Raw genomic sequence first — 8,221 nt, 5'->3', positions numbered from 1 at the left:
TCAATGTTCAAATTGCCCCAGATTTGACCAGTGGGAACCTCTTCTGACTCCTTTGTCCTTTTGATATATTGCCACTATCTTTTTAGCACTTTTTGATTTCTGGAACAACATGATAGTTTAGGTTCATCTTGTTTTTCCTTTTCTGAGCCCTGGAACCAGCCATTTTTCCATGGAGTCCTGTTTTTTTTAGTGGAGAAAGGTATTTAGAAACCAAGATCTAGATGCCAGGTGTGATCAGTGCTACTGGGTGTCCACTTCTATGTCTTTTTAGCAGACAGAACAAAGAAATATAAGTATAAATATCTATATCTATATAAATAACTTACTTCTATATCTGTACATACACACAACCATGAACTCACATAGATACCTCCCATTTTAATTCAATACTGTAAGTTTGATTTTAGTCTTCCTTCTCTTTATATTTGTAACTCTCTTCTCCAACAGCAAGAACTGGCTCCCATTATCTTCAGTATATTTATTCATTTGCTCAGTTCTGCAGCACACACACACAAAAAAACATTTTAAGATTGTTACCCATGCCACTATAGGAAAAACTCCTTCAACTATAATTCAATATTCATTAGTTTTTGTTTGTTTACTCTCCCTTCCTTAAGGTAATGTTATTTATTTGAAATATAGTTAGGTTCATTCACTTATTTGTGTTCCATTTTTAGGTTGTTTTGAGGAGATTTTTTTCCTCTTCTCATCCTTGTTAATTTCTTTTTTTAAGACCAGAAGTGTTCCTTATCCCAGGGCCTATAGGTTTATGGATGGGCTTCATGGAGTCCATAAACCCCCTGGAGCTTTATGCAAACTATTGGATATATGTGCACCTTTTCTGGGGAGAGAATCCATAGCTTTCAAAATATTCTCAAAGTGGTCCTTAACCCAAAAAGTTTAGGGGAACAGAGAGGAGAGCAGGAATCCAGGGTCCCTCTTTAGAAGCCTCTTACCAGTGCAGGAGGAAGTTCCACCAGCTTGTAAGACTCTACAGAGAAGAAAGTTTCCTACTTATCCTATATCTGTACCAAGTGTCAAGTGCACACACAAATGCCAAGTGAACAGAAATCAAAGAGGGGAAGAGAAACTTGAGAGCAAATCTGCACATGGAGCTTAGGACTGCTTTTTCCCAGGGAGGTATAGACCAAACCAGAGTATGGAGAGGTAGGTGCAGGAAAGGGGAACCCAGCCTGGGCATCTGTCTATAGATATACACAGAAAACCAAACTAGGAGAAAAATCTCAGTTTGCTCAGTGAAGAGACACTGACTGAGGCTCTAACAGACCCCTTGCATGGGTTTCTTTTGGTTTCAAGGTCCCTGCCAAATTAGAAAACAAAAGCAATTATGCTTGAGTAAGACAGCTGTGCGTCATGCAGGGTTTACCATTTGCAGGCACCAGCTTAAAGCTTTCCCTGGGTATGGTGGGAGGTAGGGACCCACCTTGACATCTGACATAAGATGCTTCATGGAAAGGTGGCACTGCTCTTCAAGGAACTTCTGCTGCTAAGGAGAGGCCTAAAATGTAGACAATGAGGTGAGAGTCTCACAGTTAAGGACAACCTCCTCAGATGTTGTCTCCATGCCTCATTAGGTGCCAGCCAGGAATTCAAAAGTAACCAAAGACCTAGTCTGTGCCACATGGCTCAAAGCATGCTAAAAAAGTCATGGGTAGGCAAAAGCAAAATCATAGAACATAAACTGAGCCCATACAAGATGAGGGATCTGTGAGGTAGGTAAACCAGAGAAGTCTCCTAAAGGAAGGAGCTGGTATGGCCTGTGAAAGGTTGAGCCTGAGAAAAGATGAGAGTAAAGACAAGACTACCTGGCAGTGACAGCTCAAGGGATAAGCAGAGGTATGGGGAAGAGACAGCTGATCCCTATAGCAGAGAAGGGGGTTTGTATCAAAGACCAACCCAGAGAGTGTTGAGGTCATATGCCCATAAAAGACATTATTTGTCGGGACTTCTGGGTGCCTCAGCAGTTGAGTGTCTGCCTTTGGCTCAGGTTGTGATCCCTGGGTCCTGGGATCGAGTCCCACATCAGGCTCCTTGCGAGGAGTCTGCTTCTCCCTCTCCCTATGTCTCTATCTTCTTTCTGTGTCTCTTATGAATAAATAAATAAAATCTAAAAAAAAAAAGACATTGTTCTTTAAGAGAAACAATGAGATGATTATGATGTTTGAGGAAGAGACTGTGTCGGGCTGAATTGAGGAGTTGCAAATGCAGGGAAGATGGCGGGGGATTACTAAAATCACCTGGATGGGAAGTATTTCCCTGGGCTGAACAGGTGGCAGTATAACCACACATAATAAAAATGAAAATAAGAATTCACATTTTATATGGCTCTGTGGTCTAAGGTCACATTTGCATATGTAGAATTCTGATGAGCAACAAAGAGAATTATTTACAATGCTTTATTGTCTATTATGTGCTGGTCATTGAGTTAACTGCTTGGGTGAGCCTCACAACCACCCTGTGAGGAGAGCCATGTACTTTTCTTTTTTATATATATTTTATTTATTTATGAGAGAGAGAGAGAGAGAGAGAGGCAGAGACACAGGCAGAGGGAGAAGCAGGCTCCATGCTGGGATCCTGATGTGGGACTCGATCCTGGGCCTCCAGGATCACAACTTGGGCCAAAGGCAGGTGCTAAACCTCTGGGCCACCCCGGAATCCCCGCCATGTACTTTCATCACACGTTGCACATTTGCTCAAGTGTGACTCTCATAAGAACCCTGTGTGTTAGGTGTGGCAGGAATTAGTACCTCATTCTACAGAAGAAAAAACAAATGCCAGAAAAGATTAAGGCACTCGCTCACAGTCACACAGCCAAGGGCTGTCAGCCAGCTGTTTGGACTCTTATTTTGGGGATCCTGATACTTTCTCCCTAGTTTCATGTACATGGTGTTAACAGAGCCCTCCAGTGTAAAACATCACTTTGGCCTAGATCTGTGGCCCACTTCAACTACACACACCAAATTCCTGGCATTGATTCACCAAAGGTCAGTAATGCGGCTCATTCAAGGGTCACTCAGCTGAGTCTGGCCTGCCTGGACAAAGAACCCAAGGAATGGGGCAAGGGGAGGGCAAGGAGGGAGAGCAAGGGGATCAGCCCTCCAGGTCACCTCCCCACCTTTTAGAAGACATAAACACTCCAGTTCCCCCAATCCTAACTCAGAGAAACGGGTGAAAACACATTCAATCTTCATTACATCAGGTTGCACAAGACAGAGTGAGGGTAAATTCTCAAGGTCGCTATTATTTCCTCATGCCAGGGTTGGGTCTTGGGGAAGCAAACAAAATGCTGGCAGTTGCTTGTTAATTAGAGCAAGCAAGGAGGAAATCCCCAGGGAGACACTTTGCTAAGGCCTTGTTCTGCAGATGCTCCTGCCAGCCACTCAGAATCCACTCCCAGTCCCCACCTGCCTCCTGACATCAACCAATTGTAGCCATGCAAACACCCAATTCTTCCATTTGAGTGGTTCTTCCCTTTTCCCTTCAAATCCTCTTTTCCAGGACCATGAACTGCTTGTTTCAATTTTTCTAAGCCACACAATTATATGGGTAATTATGAACCAAAATGGTTCTTACTGGGTTCACCTTTGGAACATGTCAACTTAGGGTATGTTTTATATCTGGCCAAATTCTGAGATTTCTGCTTTATCTTCTGCCTGGTTCACCTCATTCTAAGACTGCTTTCCATAAATCATAGAGGTGACTACAACACGGCACCAAGGTGGGGTGGGTATTAGGCCCACCTATGGCTCCAGAAAGGGCAGAGAGGAAACCCCATGTGCAGAAGCTGGAAGATAGCCAGTAGCAGGGGGGAAGCAAATGGGCTGCTTTTTAGCTCCAGGCAAAGATCAGGCACTGTATCATTTCTTACCAAGTTAATGGCTTGACATATTTTCCATCTGAGAACAAGACAGTAAAACAGGCCCTGGAGCCAGGAGTTAGATTAGAGGATTTAACTCCCTTGCCTGCCTTTTTTTTTTTTTTTAAGATTTTATTTATTTATTCATAAGAGACACACACAGAGAGAGGCAGAGACACAGGCAGAGGGAGAAGCAGGCTCCACACAAGGAGCCCGACACGGGACTCGATCACAAGTCTCCAGGATCACACCCTGGGCTGAAGGCGGCACTAAACCGCTGCACCACTGGGGCTGCGCCCCTTGCCTGTCTTATAGGTGTTCCAAGACAATGGCAATGTCCCTCCTGGTGGGACTGCATATCCCCTGGCAATAGCAGCAGTGGAGTGTGAAATTCTTCATGCAGTATTTTCTTATGCTAAAGCTTTCATTCCACAAAATGTATTGAGCACTTACTATATGGCAGGCATCTAGAATGTGGGCATTGTCAATGAGCAAGTTATAATTTTACAATTATTATGTACTAGGCCCTGTTCATTCTCACGACACCCCTGTGAATTGGCTATAAACATGCCTCCACTGGGAAGCCTGGGTGGCTCAGCGGTTTGGCGCCTACCTTCGGCCCAGAGCCTGATCCTGGAGACCCAGAATCGAGTCCTACATCGGGCTCCCTGCATGGAGCCTGCTTTTCCCTCTGCCTGTGCCTCTGCCTCTCTCTCTCTCTCTCTCTCTCTCTCTCTCTCTCCCTCTCTGTGTGTGTCTCTCATGAATAAATAAACAAAATCTTAAAAAAAAAAACAAACATGCCTCCACTTCACAGATGACCAAAGCAAGGCTCAGAAAGGTAAGCAACATGCTTGAATTCACACAGTAAGTACGTGACAGAACCAGGATTCCAACCCATGATTTCAAAGGCTATGTGACTCACCACCACCCCACAGGACCCCTGAGAAGTGAGAGGCACTCCTGTCCACAGAAGCCATGTCCCAGTGGGGAGACCAACATAGAAACAAATCATTAAATGTAAGATGTGGTTCTAATAGAGGCACGAAGAAAGTATTTTCTTTTTCTGGGATGGCACTCACAAGTAGGACTCCGGGACCGGTGGAAATGTCAAATTTAATTGTTGTATTTCTGTGACTGCTTACTTCTTTGTTAGTTGTCAGAGAGCCAAGAGACCAGTGAGGAGTGGCCACTTTGGAGGGTCTTTCTGTTCCCATTTGATAGGCCAGGACTATCACATCCGTTGTCACGCTTAAATCCACTCTGCATCACGCTTTTCCAGATGCCACCCAACTCACTCTCTCACTTCTTCCTGGCCTCTGCTCTGGTCTCACCACTCCAGAGAGGTCTTCCTGGGGCATCTGTCTGGCTCAATCGGTAGAGTGTGTGACTCTTGATCTTGGGGTCGTGAGTTTGAGCCCCACACTGGGAGTAGGCATTACAAAAATTAAAAAAAAAAACAATAAAATAAAATAAAATAGCTTCCTTTACCCCTTTATGCCTTCCACTCAGCTTTATGTCTTTTATTGAACTCATCAGTCTGAAGTTTTATTATACACTTAACCTGCTTATTGTCTGCCTCCCCAAATGAAGCCTGGGCCTTTTTCTGTCTTGGTTACTGCTCTACCCACAGCACCTAAAACAGGATCTCAAAACACAGTAGATAATAAATAATTTGTTGAGCAAGTGAATCAATTTGAACCTTACAAGAATCCTTCGAGAAAAGCCTCATTAACATCCTGAACCTCATCACCATTTTGAAAACAAAGCAACAGGCGTATAAAAGTTATATGGCAAGTCGAGTGACACAGGACATGCCCGCTGGGCTGGCTATATGCCCAGGCCCCTCTTGTTCCCACACCAGCCTCCTGGTCCCACATCTCTCTCTTTTCCTCCCTTGACTCAATCCATTGTTCTGCAGTCCAGGGACTGCTAGCTCTTTGTAAAAAGGAAAGAAATCCAATACCACCGGAGAGTCATTTACAATCTCTGGGCAGGCAGAGTGGCATCCTCAGAGAAGCACAGCACAGCCTCAGTGTCACCACCTCCCTTCTCTCTGCCACATAGCATCCGGGTGTGGTGGGCCATGCTCAGGTCACCCTCCAGACAGCAAGGGTGGCTTAACCTCGCCAGTGTTGCAAGGGACACTTGCCTCTGTCCCTCCTGGCCTTCCTCCCGGAGCCCTGCAGCAGGGCACCCACACTTCTGTCTCAACAGGCTCCATGCTGACTGAAAGAATCCATCTCACCGGTGCATGGATGTCTGCCCTCCCCTGGGCAGCAGGCTGCTCCCAGCACCATGAAGGTGGAGACACTGGCAAAGACCCATTTTCTGGTTCCTTGTATTAGGCAGAGGCCACCGGAGGGTGGGTTTCACATCACTGTCCACCTCTTATAAGCTATATGGTGTGACATCAGGGAATTTACTTCCTCTGAAAATGGGGATAATAAAATAATAGCTGCTCAGAGTACTTTCATGGAGTAAGAACAAAATCCATCAACAAATACATGAATGCATCTTGGAAACTCTCAAGTATCTATCAACACAGAGAGATATATTAAATGTATATTTTTTCTGTTAAAAATGACTCATTATAGGGGCACCTGGGTGGCTCAGTCAGTTAAGCATCTGCCTTTGGCTCAAGTCATCATCCCGGGGTCCTGGATCGAGCCGTGTGTCGGGCTCCCTGCTCAGTAGAGAGCCTGCTTCCTCCTCTCCTGTTCCCCCTGCTTGTGCTTTCTCACTCTCTCTGTCAAATAAATAAGTTTTTAAAAATGACTCATTATAGAAAATATAACGAATATATAAAAAGTACAAAGAGGAAAATAAAAATCACCTATAATTCCACTACTCATAATCATTGTTATCATTTCATATATCCCTTTCCATCTCTTTTCTGAAGCCCATGTATGCAAATATATATTACATATTCTTGTGCCCACTCACCACAAGATTGGACTGCACAGGCTGCACCCCCAGGAATTTTCATCATTAATTTCATTTGAGCAGTAATCTCTGTCTACACTGGAACTTTATCAATATTCTGGCTAAGTAAGAAGTTTTAGAAATTTATTGCTAATAATTCCTCAGTCCTTTAGTTTAATAAATAAACAGTTCTCTGCAACATGGTACATTGGGAAAACCATTCCTGATACCAGGAATCAGGAGATCTGAAATCTTCCTGAGTGTGCCAATAAAGAGCAGTAGATTCTCTAGCAAGAAGCCTCTGTATCTCAGTTTCCCTATCAGTGAAACGAAAGTGAAAATCTATGCCCTGAAGTCAGATGAGATCATATAGGGGTAAATGCTCAAAGTAACCCTGACATGGGAGGTCCTATTTTTGTCCTACTCCATACACGTAAGTACAGCTGGAAGCCAGTACACTTGCACTAATCCAGATCCCATTTAACAAGTCCTGACAGGGATGCCTGGGTGGCTCAGCGGTTGAGTGCCTGCCTTCAGTCCAGGGCATGATCCTGGACTCCCAGGATTGAGTCCCACATCGGGTTCCCTGCATGAAGCCTGCTTTTCTCTCTGCCTGTGTCTCTGCCTCTCTCTTCTCTCAGTGTCTCTCATGGATAAATAAAATCTTAAAAAAAAAAAAAGCCAGGGTTTAAAAAAAAGAAAACAAGTCCTGACAACCAAGGTAGCAAAGCCTAAGGTGAGAGAGTCTGCTAGTCTCTAAGATGCTAATGTACCATTTCCTTTGCCTCCAGCACTTACCAACAAGTCATTCCCAGCTAAACCAGAGCTAGAGTGTGCCCCAAAGTGGTTGGCTATTACGCCAAAAGGTGAGGAATACTCTATACCTCCCAGTCCCTCAAGGAGTCAGAGCCACATCCTCTCTGAGACCACTGGGTCCTGTTTTCTCAAAGTGAACTTTTGGAACGGCTACCCTCCTAGGGCCCCGGGGCCAGAGTCAAAGTCTTTGGAGGAGGGGCTCGAGAATCTGCATTTGTAATAGTGGCCCCATCCCCATCCTGGCAAAGACTATGAAAACTCCCCACCACCACCCCACCACCACCATGATTCAAAGGCACTCATAAAGGTCTGAGAACTGACCTGTCAACATCTCAGTTGGGGAAGACCAAGGATCAAGGTTACAAAGCCATGAATGCCAAGTCTGTGCCAAAGGGCCAGAACTCAAATTTCCTTCTCAATCTTTCTCTGCTTCTTTCTTTTTCTGTCTTCCCTCCCTCCTTGCCATCCTCCCTTCCTTATTCTCTCTTTTTATTTGAGAAAGTAAACTTTTCTTGTCACAGTTCAGCACTGGGGTTCCCATTCATTGGGCAATTCTGCTCCACATGGTTATAGAATTCAGACTCCTGTTTGTATTTAAATAAT

This window comes from Nyctereutes procyonoides, unplaced genomic scaffold, assembly GCF_905146905.1.
Source record: "Nyctereutes procyonoides isolate TBG_1078 unplaced genomic scaffold, NYPRO_anot_genome, whole genome shotgun sequence".
Taxonomy (NCBI): domain Eukaryota; kingdom Metazoa; phylum Chordata; class Mammalia; order Carnivora; family Canidae; genus Nyctereutes; species Nyctereutes procyonoides.
The sequence above is the reverse complement of the archived record's forward strand: the minus strand, read 5'-3'. Positions refer to the sequence as shown.